Raw genomic sequence first — 12,877 nt, forward strand, 5'->3', positions numbered from 1 at the left:
GCAAATTTTCAGAGTTATGCGGTTTTTTTATGCGAAGTTTCAGAGTTATGCGTTTTTTTTATGCGAATTTTCAGAGTTATGCGGTTTGCCCTTCTGCGGTCTTTTTTTTATGCGAAGTTTCAGAGTTATGCGGTTTTTTTTTATGCGAAGTTTCAGAGTTATGCGGTTCGCATAAAAAAAGACTTCAGTGTACAGAGTCAATCTTTACGAGTGCTTAGTTGTTACTTTTGAATTGCTTTTGATGGTATGATGTTCGCTATCAAAGGTTCAGCACTAGTAAGTAGTTAGTTTCGGCCACCTTTCTGTGAATTACTTTCAGATTATAATAAAAAGCGTATTGATTTTTCGTCCATCACTGCAGCCATCCTTCAATCAACATTATCGTAATGTACATTCATGGTTCGTAGATTTCTGATATTTTCATTCCTCATCCCGTTCGGTTCTTACACAGTTCCCGCAGGCAATGTTTCCGTTCGTTTTCAGTCGATATAAACGTTTCGTTAATCCTGCAGTAATATCGGGACGATGGTAGCCATTGTTGTGCATAGAGGAACTTTTTCCTCCAGGATAATATCGAACTGGCCCCTTTGATGTTATGCATCAAACATAGGAACGTATATAGAATCTCTAGTTGTACGGTAGATCTGAGTAAATGATGTTTACCCCCACACAGTGCATTGTAAACCGACGGAGATATCTGGAATAGAGATTATAGAATGCTTTCATAATGTAAATTCGCAACATGCAGTCAACTTCCTATATGTTTTCTGATGCCATACTATTGTCTGTTACAAAAATGTTACCTCAATTACGCTGAAACAGTTGTCCGGTGAAACAATTCTCGTTGCAAGTTTAAGTTTGCATAATAGATTGCAAGTGCAAAATAAATAACGAATGCATTTTTCTCTTTATTTCATTTTCAGGTATGTCGAAAATCAATTTTAATGCTACTGTCTGCACAAATTTTCCGATATAAGGTACGTAATAAAAATAGGTAATTGACGAGCTTTCATGAAGACGTGATTACAACATAAGTTGCTGGGAATATGTGCCGCACATTTGAACCGGTTTTGTTTGTCCAACAAAAGCTAGGAAAATGGCTCAGGCCGGTCGGAAAATGTCATTTCGGTAATCCTTGCTGACTGTGCAGCTCAACAAGCTAGCTCGTAAAACTTCCGATGGGTTTGTGACCTGCTCGTTGCAAGTAAACAGTGCAAACAGGAAACGAATTGCACATGATAATGCACATGCAACGTACTGTCCGTATGTGGGGGAGCATAGACGTAGACAGTAAGTAGGGCTAGGGTGTAACAGTGTGGTACACATAGATGCAGTTTTATCAAAAAAGTTTCATCTGGTGCTCTTTTTATTTGCTTTCTTTCGTGCTCTGCCGGCGATCTGGGTGAGAGCATCACATTTTGTCATTAAATTTTTATCGCGTACTGTTTGTCATAGTCGTTGCTGTTTCGTTAGCGAATTTTATGTCATTAAATTATTGTCGCAGTAAAGGGATTAAGTATGCGCACGTGTTATCCTGACACTGTCGGTGTGGTCTGGGCTCGTGTTGTCACATGGTTTTGAATCACTGTTTCAATGGGAAGGAAGTTACTTTATTACTACGAACCTATGTCCATTTTTTTTCTCGTTGCTTATAAAGCTCTCATTCCTGTAAAAATACGAATCTTTTAGATTTTATTTTGTTGTGTATTGGAAATTGATAAATATGTACGCAAAAAAAATCTCGGTTGTTTAAAACAAAAGAACGATTAGTTGACCATCATTCCAAAAAATAGTTTATTCATTTGCATTTGCAACGAAGCCTTGATATTAGTTCGCAGCAGTTCGCAATTGCTTGCCAAGTCACAGTTATTCTCGTTCGTTATCTCCTCGAGTATGCGTTTTGATTCGTCGTGAAATGTCCGAGTTTTTGTGCAAGTCTTCAGAACCAACTACTCCTTGTTCTATTTTCTTGTTGTCGATTCTCGTCACAGAAGCGATGCACAAAAAAAATCTTTTCCAAATTCACGAATAATAAATCATGATAAAAAACTGTTACTTTATCAATGTTTGGGGTTTGAGCGGTTAGTGGAATGAAACTAATCCGTTTTTGAAAAAAAAAATGAGAACTCCCTTGAATTCCACTCTGAACAATTTTTAACTATTCCGTTGTAATACTAACGTAATAGTTTCAGTCAGATACCTGTATTTCGAATGCTATTTGCATTCATCCTCCTTGTATCAACAGATTTTTAAGCTACTACACTGAGGATGAATGCAAATACCATTCGAAATACTGGTATCTGTCTGTCACTGTTACGTTAGTATTATAACGGAATAGTTAAAAATTCTTTCTAAAGACTGTCCCAGAAAGTATGAACGCAACCAAAAACCGCTGCAATTTCGCAATGACTCAGAATCTGTCAATGTTTATCGCTGCGTCCTGTTGTTTACTCTAACCACTTGTGCAGTTGTTTATTCGTTTTCATTAGTTTGTTTCGAAATGCGTGGACTTTCAGCAGAACAACGTCGAAAAATTGTGTACAAATGGTGCACAGAACGCGGACTGTCACTGAGAAAGATAGCAAAAATGGAAGGAGTAAGTGAAAAAGCCGTGCGAAATGCAATCAGGAAGTTCGGTGAGAATAACACCTTTGAGGATAAACCGAAAACGGGTCGAAAAAAAAGTCCTGCTAACCCTTAGTTGGATAAACGTATACTGAAGGCGTTCGAGGAAAAGAAGGAGGTTTTAGTTCGGGATGTGGCCAAAAAAAGTAAAATGTTCTTCGTGCTAAAGAACGTTTGAATCTTCGAACCTATAAGAAGCAGAAACAACCAAAACGTAATCCGAAACAAGTAGCATCGATCAGCCCGAGGGTTCGAAAGCTGTACAATACGATTCTTGCTGGAAATTTGAACTGCATAATTCATGGACGACGAAACCTACGTGAAACTCGATTACAAATCCTTGCCGGGACCACAATATTATGCGATGCGAGAAGAGCAAGTGTTAAACCAGTCCGAGACATCGATTGAAGTCGAAAAATTTGGTAAGAAAGCTATGGTCTGGCAAGCAATTTGTAGCTGCGGTAAGATTTTGAAACCCTTCATCACCACTGCTTCAATGAAGAGCGAAATATACATCAAGGAATGTTTACAAAAACAACTTCTACCCATGATTCGAAGCCACAAGGATCCTGTTGTTGTTTGGCCAGATCTTGCTTCTTGCCACTACTCGAAATCAATGGTAGAATGGTATACTACCAAAAATGTCACTTTCGTCCCAAAAGACATGAATCCACCAAATTTCCCATAACTTCGACCAATTGAGGAATTTCGGGCATTAACGAAGGCACATCTTAGGAAACATGTCTCGGCAGCCGAAACCATTCAACAGTTCGAAAATGATTGGAAAAAAGTGTCAAAACTTGTCGCCAAGAACTCTGTACAGAATTTAATGAGGAACGTTCGCAAGAAGGTGCGCCAGCTAGTCTACAATGGCTGAGTAGCAAATGTTGAGAATAATATTCTGTTGTTGTAGCCTAGTATTATCAGTATATCGAATAAAATTTGAATATCTAACACTTGTGAATTATTTACAGCGAAATCCAAGTGCATTCATACTTTCTGGGACAGTCTTTATATGATCATGCAAATTGTTTTATCATTAAATAGTCGGAATCCTCCGCTATATATTGTATTGAATGAGTTACATCCAAAAGGCGACTGGCGTTTTCTTTCAGTGTGGGACATTGGAGAAAATTGTCTACATCTCTCACATCAACCCCTCCCTCGCCCAACATAGTTACAATGCACTATCATGGTAAAACTTCTGCATACCCTCAAAGTAACACTTCTCAATACTGTGAGTGGATTGTGCAACGTGATTGAGATCTATCTCAGTGTGTACCAGTAACGACCTCGTCGTGAACATGAGTCACCTCTATGATACTGCGTCATCTTTTCGATCCCGGCTGACTGGGCCTAGAGAGAGAGAGAGAGCAGCCATGAACAATGCGTGTTTTGCTTCAAAGTAAGCTTCTGGTGTCTTCCTCGCCGCAGCTAAACCCATTCCGGTCGTATGGTTTGTTTTGGTTTTATGGTCCTACAGAGCCGATCCGGCCGAACAACTGTATTCTCTCTCGCTGGGAGAGGGAGAGAACGCCGGTTAACGAAAACGATAAAATTATATGCTCGCGGGAGCATAAACAACTTCGAATCTCTCGTTCCAGCCATGTTGCCGAGCATAGCTCGCGTTGTAGAACTCTTAGGGCAAAACGACAACAAACAGCAGCAACGGCACGAACTGCAGTTGCTTTCCGGTGCAATAGCAGCAGTAGCGGGCGGTTTACTTGCCAATGACCGGGACTGGAGCACGCGACACGAGAGGCAAACATAGCGCAGCCTATTCGCCGTAAAGCGGGTTGGTTGGTCGGTCGGTCGGTCGGCCGGTTGGTGGTCGGCTGGTTGGTTGAATGAAACACATGCGATCGAAATGGAAGGAAGAAAAATTGAAATTTGATTCAGCAGCAAGCACTTGCGATGCGATGCGGCAAGAGAGTTTGTTTTAGTACATCGTGAGCTTTTGACAAGTGAACAACCGTATTACCTTTCCTGTGTACAGGCTAGCTCGAAGGGATTTGCCGTACCGGAAGGACAATCAGAGGCGGAGTAACAGACGGATACCCGTGCAAGCGATATCAACAATAATAACTGTGTCAAAAAACAAAAGCTGGACTTCGAAAAACGTCCAATCGCACGGGATTCGTATTGTGCACACGCGACCATATTGGCGTTACAGTGTCAGCTCGAGATCGGTTTACTGTTCAAAATAATAAACAAAAGTGTTCCATCGGTCCTGGTTCGGTTTCAGAAGTGACGTGTCTAATTAGGCCTGGTGAAGTGAATTTTATTGCGGTAGAATAAAATCGTCAGTGAAAGACGGTGCAGTTTGGAAGAGAATGTGAGTTGCTCTATGGGATGGAAACGAAAAAGCCAAATGATTACAGATCTATTTTCGTACGTAACTAATGCCATGGGAAACTCCGAGTGTGGAAAACTGTCGGTGAAAAGGCGTGCAACTCGTCTTCTACGACAGTGGCGTTGAATTGTTGTTGTTTGGAAAGAAGCTGTGAAGTAAATTAGTTACCACTGGATTGAGCAAAGAGGATTACTCATCTGCTGAAACGATGTATCTTTCACTGGATTAGTTTGGTAGCAGAGAGAAAATTGCCTTTCTATTGTTTACCCCCCACACAGGTCCTACAATATGCACCGCGGTAAATTCAATTACATGCATTTCAATGGTCTTCCGTGTTGAGAGAAACCGAGGTATTCCAATTGAATTAATGACCCCTTAAGCTACTGGTCTTGAACCAACCGTCATGTCGGATAGTTTCCCTCTTGTTCGATCAATAATCCAATTTGAGAATCCATAATTGATTATCTATTTAACTGGGTCATTCAGCGATGGAAATCATAGACGGAAATCCAACCGTGATGTTCCTTCTGCTGGTGGTGAACACAATCTGTCCACTGGATACGAACCACGATGATGATGATGACGATGGCAATGATCATGGTTTCGCTAGCAGCAGTGGGGTTAATTTCCTTCCGATTTCGATCGGCTGAGTCCATTAAAAGCTAATCGGAAGAAAGCACTGTAATCAATCGTGAACTATTCGGGCCCTCCTGTTTCGATGATATGCTGGGCGTGTTAGGTTTCCTTCGGTGGTTCGGATGGAGGTATAGCATATGGGAATCATAAAGGAAATTAAATTGGGGATTTCCTTGTTCGACACACATAGTGGTCATGAGAATGAACAACACAAGACTGGTTGTGGTGAAGTGTTCTTGAATCACGTCGAAGATTGATGGAACTAATTTTGACAGTAGATTTTATAATGCTTTTTTGTTATTTTTGTGTGTTCTAGTTGTTAGTATATTTCGCGTTGTCATTTTAAATAAACGTACATTGGGTTAGAACGGTGATCGATCTCCGTAATTCTTTACCTGATGCGACGATGGCTTATATTTACTCTGTACGTTCAGTTATTTGATGTTTAATTTAAAATTCTAATAAAAAGAAACCTTTAGACATTGAATAAATATCCCGGGCTAGCAGTTAAATACGTAGGACGCTGTTCTTTAGAACCAGTTTTCTTATGTTCCAGCCCGACCTATAAGAATTCTTAGTGTCAGTAGGATAGCAGCACTAGCCAGGTAACAGTTTCGTACGCTAATAATTGGCTGCGAATTATGTTGAAACAGAGTGATTGAATTCCAGGGAACGATTGGAATACCGAGACTTTGTATACCAATTCCAGAGCGAACCGAAGTTGTAATACAACAAAAAGTTCTAAAAACGGAGGTTTATACGTCAATATAAAATTAAAACTGCTTGAAATTATCGTATGCTAACTAAATTGGCAATCAATTTTATAATACTTTAATATTTTATACTGTTACTGTATACGATGTTTTTTTTTGCGTATTTCTTGGTATTGTAAGTAATCGAGACTATTATTACCAACTGCATACAATGTACATAAATAACATGCATGCGGATATCATAATTTGCATTGATTTTTTACAAACAAAATGAGTTATTATCATAAAGAGCCAATGCTCGATTCGCAACTTCTCGGGGGATTGAGGTTATACCAAAGAGTGTATTCGCAAAAATGGAATAATGACATATCTTTATTTTTTTTTTATTTTATGATTTTATTTCAGTTAATCAAAAAGTATCGAATAGTACATCATCTAGCGGTTATGGTTACAAGTTACCGGGTTTTACTAAGCGTACATTGCTGTTTTCAATTTTTTTCTATTTACATTTCGTTTTTGACTGATCAGTACATATCAGTTCATATTGAACTGCCACGCCACTCAGCCATTCAACATAAGTCGTTTTTACTTTTCTTTACGTTTCGTGCCACGAAGTGCCACGTCTGTATTATCATGCCCGACGAAAAGGTCGTTTTCGGCTAATACTGGCCGACTCAGGAATGGGCATTTAGGGGTTAGTTTCTGAATTCCGGAACTGAATTTAGTAATAACATTCTAAAAACTGAATTCAGGAAAGAAGTTTGAAAACTGAAATCAGGAATCAAATTATGGTTCAGAACTCAGTTTTGAAATTCTGGTTCGGAGTTCAGATCTTAAATATTGTTCCAGAATCCAGATTTAGCATTCATATCTTGAGAATTCGGAAGTTACTGAAATAGAATTCGGGATACGAATACCAATTTAAATTAAGGAACTAAACTCAATTTTAAAAATTAAGATCCAGAATCTAGAACCAGGATTCATTTTCAGAGTTTTAGTTATAAATTTTAAACCTGTATTCGGGAACTAAATTATGAAAATCTATTTTATACCTTTTATTAAGCTCAAAATTCAGGTGAACCAGGTTCTAAATTGAATCCAAATGAGTTACGCGGAAGATCTCTTGTTTGTTGGTGTTGGTGGAAGACTCTCACCACGGTGCCGTTTAAAGCACCAGAAGAAATGATCCGTTTTCGACAATGGTTTACATTTTGTATTGGTCAAAAATAGTCATGTGCGCTTAGTACATGCCGGTTACTTGTAACCAAAACCCCTAAATAACTATTAACTGGAAATGACTGTATGTCATAAGCCTATTTACGTACCGAATTTCATCGGTAAAACACTGTGCTTCGGTACACGTTAAATTGTCTCAAGTACAGATAACTTTACGTCTGATTAGTAGTTTATGTTGAACTGCTGAGGGTAGTGGAAATTCAACATGAACTGCTACGCAATGATGAGTCCAAGACGAAACATAAATACCAAATAAGAATAGTACATGTTTTATTATGATATTAATTTTTTATAGCAATGTGTGCAAAACTGTAGATTGTGCTGCCCCTACATCTAAACGAACGCGGAAAATTGGACATTGCTCGTTATTAGTTAAAGTTTCGCTCACCAAATATCTGAAATATATAGTTTTATTTACACTAATCCACTCGTAGAAATGTTTCCTATTAGTAATAGGTATCGAAAATCTGTTTAAAACCGATGAAATTATAGATATTTAAATCTGATACAGTTTTTCCAATTCATTTAACGTATTTTGATTTTGCAACCCTAACATATATAGAGAAAAAACGCGTAGTCCTACGTCAAAAAGTGCAAATTTAAGTCCTTTCTTTTATAAAATAAGATGTAAAGATGGGTTGATTTCCTCAGATCTAGATCTTGTACACTGATGACCACTAAAACTTATACCGGTCCCCGAATTCCGGTATCGCTGGCCATATAAATCGACATCGGCTATACCGCTCTCCGGATTCCTCTTCCGGAAGAACTAAATATAGTGAGCGAAAATTTCCAAATTAAACTATTTTATTTTTCTCAAAGATGGCTTGGAATGAAAGGTCATACGGTTCCATATGGTGCTATTGAATTTTGTCTGGATCCGGAAATATAGGAGGAATTTTGTTTAAAATTCAAACCGTTTTGATTTTAAGTTTATAATAGTTATGCCCAAACCATTTTTTCTGTTTTCTTTCAAGAATCCAAGAAGATTATTATGAAGAATACTACAGTTTAATATATGAGAATATATGTGATATGAGATAGGCATCATTAAACCACTAAGTGAATCAGGTTTTCTGTAGTTATTTGCGGTAATATCACAAAAACCTATGAACAAACTAATTTTTTTTAAGTTGTTGTTCCTAATTGCTAGTGCGTGAACCAAACATTTTGCATTTGGGAAGAAGAGCCCATCCGTTGTTCTCGAATTGTTTATAATAGAAAGTTGACATTTCCACTCTCTCTACCTGATACGTTTCAATTTGGTACTCTGATTGTTAAAATTTAAATATTCTGAATTATATGAAATTCAATGAAAACATATAGAAACTTTTTTTAAAACCTCTTTGTGTCCACCTAGTGATGATAAATTTATTATAGTAGTCATGTTTTCATAAATATCACGGTGATATTCTTCCAAAATCTATTCATTGAATCTTGAATAGAAACAAGAAAGTTTGTTCAAAGGTAAACTAGCATACTCTACAATTTGAAACAGTTGTTGAGTTTATGATTACGATTTTCGGCACTTTCGGAACCGGGAACCGAGAATCGATACATTCGAAATCAATCTTTTTGGCCATCAACTAACAAGACCAAATAAAAGTTATCGCTAGTTCATAAAATTAGACAGATTTTTACATCAACGTGTATAGACACACGCTCTCGAAATTGATTTTTTTTTATTTTCATCCTGTAATTTTAGAACCGGAAGTCGTATCCTGATGCGTTCTATGGAATCGTGAATTGGGATTGGGAAAATGGGATTTGTTAATTTCAATCTAAGTTCGTTAGAATCGGTTTAGCCATCTGAGAAAATTCAGTGCATAGTTTTGGACATATAGATGCATACTCATAGACAGATACAAAGAGTCATTTTGCGATCTTGACGAGTGGTATATGACTAGATTCAAAAGTCAGCTTTCACAGCGATTACATATCCTTTCTTTTTGATAATAGCAAAAAAATATTATACTAATTCTAAGCGTATGCTCCGTACAACAATCAAGAACAACTCTTGTTCGGGAAAGCTGTTCGTCTCGCTCTATTCAGAATCGAATGTGAACTACTGAAATATGCCTTGGTCTGAAGTATTTTCACGCATGCTGTCCAATTATGACTACTGAAAATAAAGACAATTTAATAAATATGCTCTGGAAACTAGAATCTAGACAACGTAGAGTTCGTTTGTCAAAATCACAATGCAACAAAACTACTTCGATTAACCAAGGCCGTTCCGAATTGAAACTGGTATTTTTTACAGCGCGAATATGAACAATTTTTTTGCGTCGGTCGGCTGCATAATGAGACTATTGAAGATAAAAGTCAATTACTATTCTAATCGGCCCGATAAACCGACAGCCAAACGATTAATGATTGATTATATGAATTTCATTCCAATTTGCTAAATCACGATAAAACGTAAACAACTCTCAAATCACGTACGATTTGTGGATTGGTCATAATATTTGGTCGAAACATAACCATTTGCATTCATTCTACAGATAAAAGATTTCTCGTTTTGTTTCAGTAATCGTTTATTTTTAAAGTGATATACATAAGTGGAGCGTTTAGTTAGAACTAGCAAATTTTGTTCAAATCTAACATTTTATAACCAAGAAAATGCAACACTTTAAAAAAATATTACTCTCAGTTTACAGGTTTGATTCATTTGAAAATAAAAATATTTTGGCATATATCATTATTTTTCAAAATAATTGTGTCAATAACTGTTTTTGAGGAAGGAGAAGGACTACAACAATTCTTTCATTGAAACTGGTATTGTACATGAAGTCGCACAAAGTAGTACGAAATGAAACCAAGTTGATACTTCTATGGACAATATGCAATATGGAAATATGACAACATAAACCTACTAGCATCCTAAGGAAATGACACAAAGATTCTGAATTCATTAAAAAGGACCAACATATTTTTTTAAATATCACATGTTGCTTTAACTCGAAGAACACAATCACACAATCAGCATTGTAAGGCTTAGTCGTGACGCAGTCTGGACAAGTCAAATTAAAAAAAAAACAAATATGCTGTTAGTTCAATTCAAGATGCATAAAATTCATTTAATTGGGCATTATTAGTTATTTTAAAACTAATTACAATTACTTAATTAGACTACATGAATAAACTACGAACTTTTAAGTTTTCCATTAGCCTGTGCCGTCATCTGCAACCAATTTAGCTGCTTTTGTCCGAGATTTTCGAAATTTTTCTAGAGTTTTAGATTGTTGTTTATATTGAGAGAGTTCTTTTTTCGCGAGAGCCCAATACCGCTCGATAGGTCACAATTCTTGGCAGTTAGGTAGACTCTTCTCTTTCGGCACAACATGGACTACATTTGCTTTACACCATATCAAAGCATCTTTGACGCAGTAACAAGATGCCAAATCAGACCAAAATAGCGAAGGAGCATCATTCTGTAGGTTCCAGCAGTCCTGACTGTAACGTGTGTCAAACGTGTATCGAAAGATTTAAGAACGTTATGGACAATGCTTGCAGGGAAACCAAGCTATTTTCCTATTTTCTTACAGACAGATCCAAATTTTCATTGCGACCGCATACAATTGCTTTTCACACTAGCTCTTCTTTCGACTCCATAGTCGATCTAAATGCTTTTAACATTGATTTACACAATGGATAGACAAACGTTCATCAGTCTGCGAAATATTTCACGCGTTGATCAAGTATTTCCAAAGATATACGTATCTAGGGCTGTCCAGATTTTGTCGCAAATAAGCCTTATATGCAGTAGAGTGTTCCATTTAAAAAGAAATGAAGAATTTGAGATAAACTCGAAAGTATCGGAACTTTTAAATATTCATAAAAATAGATTCACAAAGGTTTCATGGAAAATAATGTTAAGTGTTTATTGTTTTATTGAGGAACGCTCAAAAGACATCTATAGCTAGATAAAACATTATTTAGAAAAACGAAAACATTTCTTTCATTGATTTGTATGTTGTCACATTTTTAACAAGGAAATTTATTTCAGTGAAAAACTGGATCGGCGTTACAGAGTTTTTAAAACTTTAAGTTTAATACTTTTGGTAAAGTTTACCACGTTCCAACGTAGGTGGCAGCCGCTGGGTCATGAAAGCGTAAAATATACAAGTAAAGGTCTAATACAATACTGTTGTGTGTGCGTATGCATATGTGCATAGATGTATGTGACAAAACCGATTTGCACAAACATAGATTTATTGGAATTATACTTTGCCGTAGAACGCTAATGGTTTTTTTTTCGGTTCCGGAGCTACAGGGTCATATGTGCAACAAATTGCACAAAATATGCACTCAATTTACGCGATAGCTGAACCGCGGAGATGGCTGAACCGATTTCAACAAACTGCTCTTCGGAATTACATGGTGATAAATTTAAAAAAAAGTAATTCAAGAGCGTGTTTCCATACATGACGATGTTGAAAACGAATAAAATCTTTTGAACTAGCCATGTCATATAATTCGCTTGCTGCACTCGTCTTGTTAGCTGATAGCCAAAAAAATTGGCCTCAGTTCCCTATTCTGGAGTTGTGGGAAATAGTGCTCATAAAACCTTAGAGTGACGAAGCAAAAAGATGAAAAGATCCTTCTAAATTTGATCTAAACCTGTTTCAATTGGTACGTTATGACTGTCACTGGTCCAACTAACCGATTTCGGCTAAAACGGTTCCCAGTTCCCGGTTTCGAGAAAAAAAGTGGTTTAAAACTTCAAAACTTCTAAACTGCACAAAATGAAAATGTTTTGCTAGTTAGATAGTTTAGTTATGCTGTTATATAAGTTTATAATTTTTACAACGAATGTTTTACATTTTTTTAAATTATATCAATTTGTAATGGGGTTAGAAATTCCAAAAGCCCAGAGGGTATGTTACCCAAATGTGCACTCGATTACCTCGGAGATGACGACCGGTTTCGGTAAACTTAGATTCAGTTGGAAGGTTTCGTAGTTCCATATCCTGTTATTGAATTTTATCCAAATCCGACTGACGGTGCCGGAGTAACGGGATAAAATTTGCTAAAAAATTAATAAATAATGTGCACTCTATTTCCTCGGAGACAGCTGGTTTCCGTAAACTCAAATTCAAATTATGAATCTCATTGTCTCATAGCCTAGTTTGGCAAATTACTCGAATCTGACTTCCGGTTCTGAAGTAACAAGGTTAAATGTGCAATAAATGATTGAAATGCACTCGATTTTCTTATAGACAACTGGTTTCAATAAACGTAGCTATAAATGAAATTTTTTATGGTTCCATAACCTGCTATTGAATTTTGTCTAGATCTTATTTCCCGTGTC

General features: G+C 36.9%; 1 protein-coding gene across 3 annotated transcripts in view; it reads left to right on the plus strand.

The window, feature by feature from the left end:
• Window positions 1–12,877, plus strand: part of LOC131436643 (uncharacterized) — a 272,026-nt gene that overhangs the window by 24,835 nt on the left and 234,314 nt on the right. Inside the window, exon 1 of one of the 3 annotated variants that reach the window (XM_058605485.1) lies at window positions 4,224–5,016. The exons of 1 other annotated variant lie outside the window; for it this stretch is intronic. The gene's annotated coding sequence lies outside the window, so the exon portion shown is untranslated. Of the gene's footprint in view, window positions 1–4,223; window positions 5,017–12,877 lie in introns of those variants that run through there. One more of the 3 variants, XM_058605483.1, reaches the window with a different exon arrangement.

Source organism: Malaya genurostris, chromosome 3 (assembly GCF_030247185.1).
Source record: "Malaya genurostris strain Urasoe2022 chromosome 3, Malgen_1.1, whole genome shotgun sequence".
Taxonomy (NCBI): domain Eukaryota; kingdom Metazoa; phylum Arthropoda; class Insecta; order Diptera; family Culicidae; genus Malaya; species Malaya genurostris.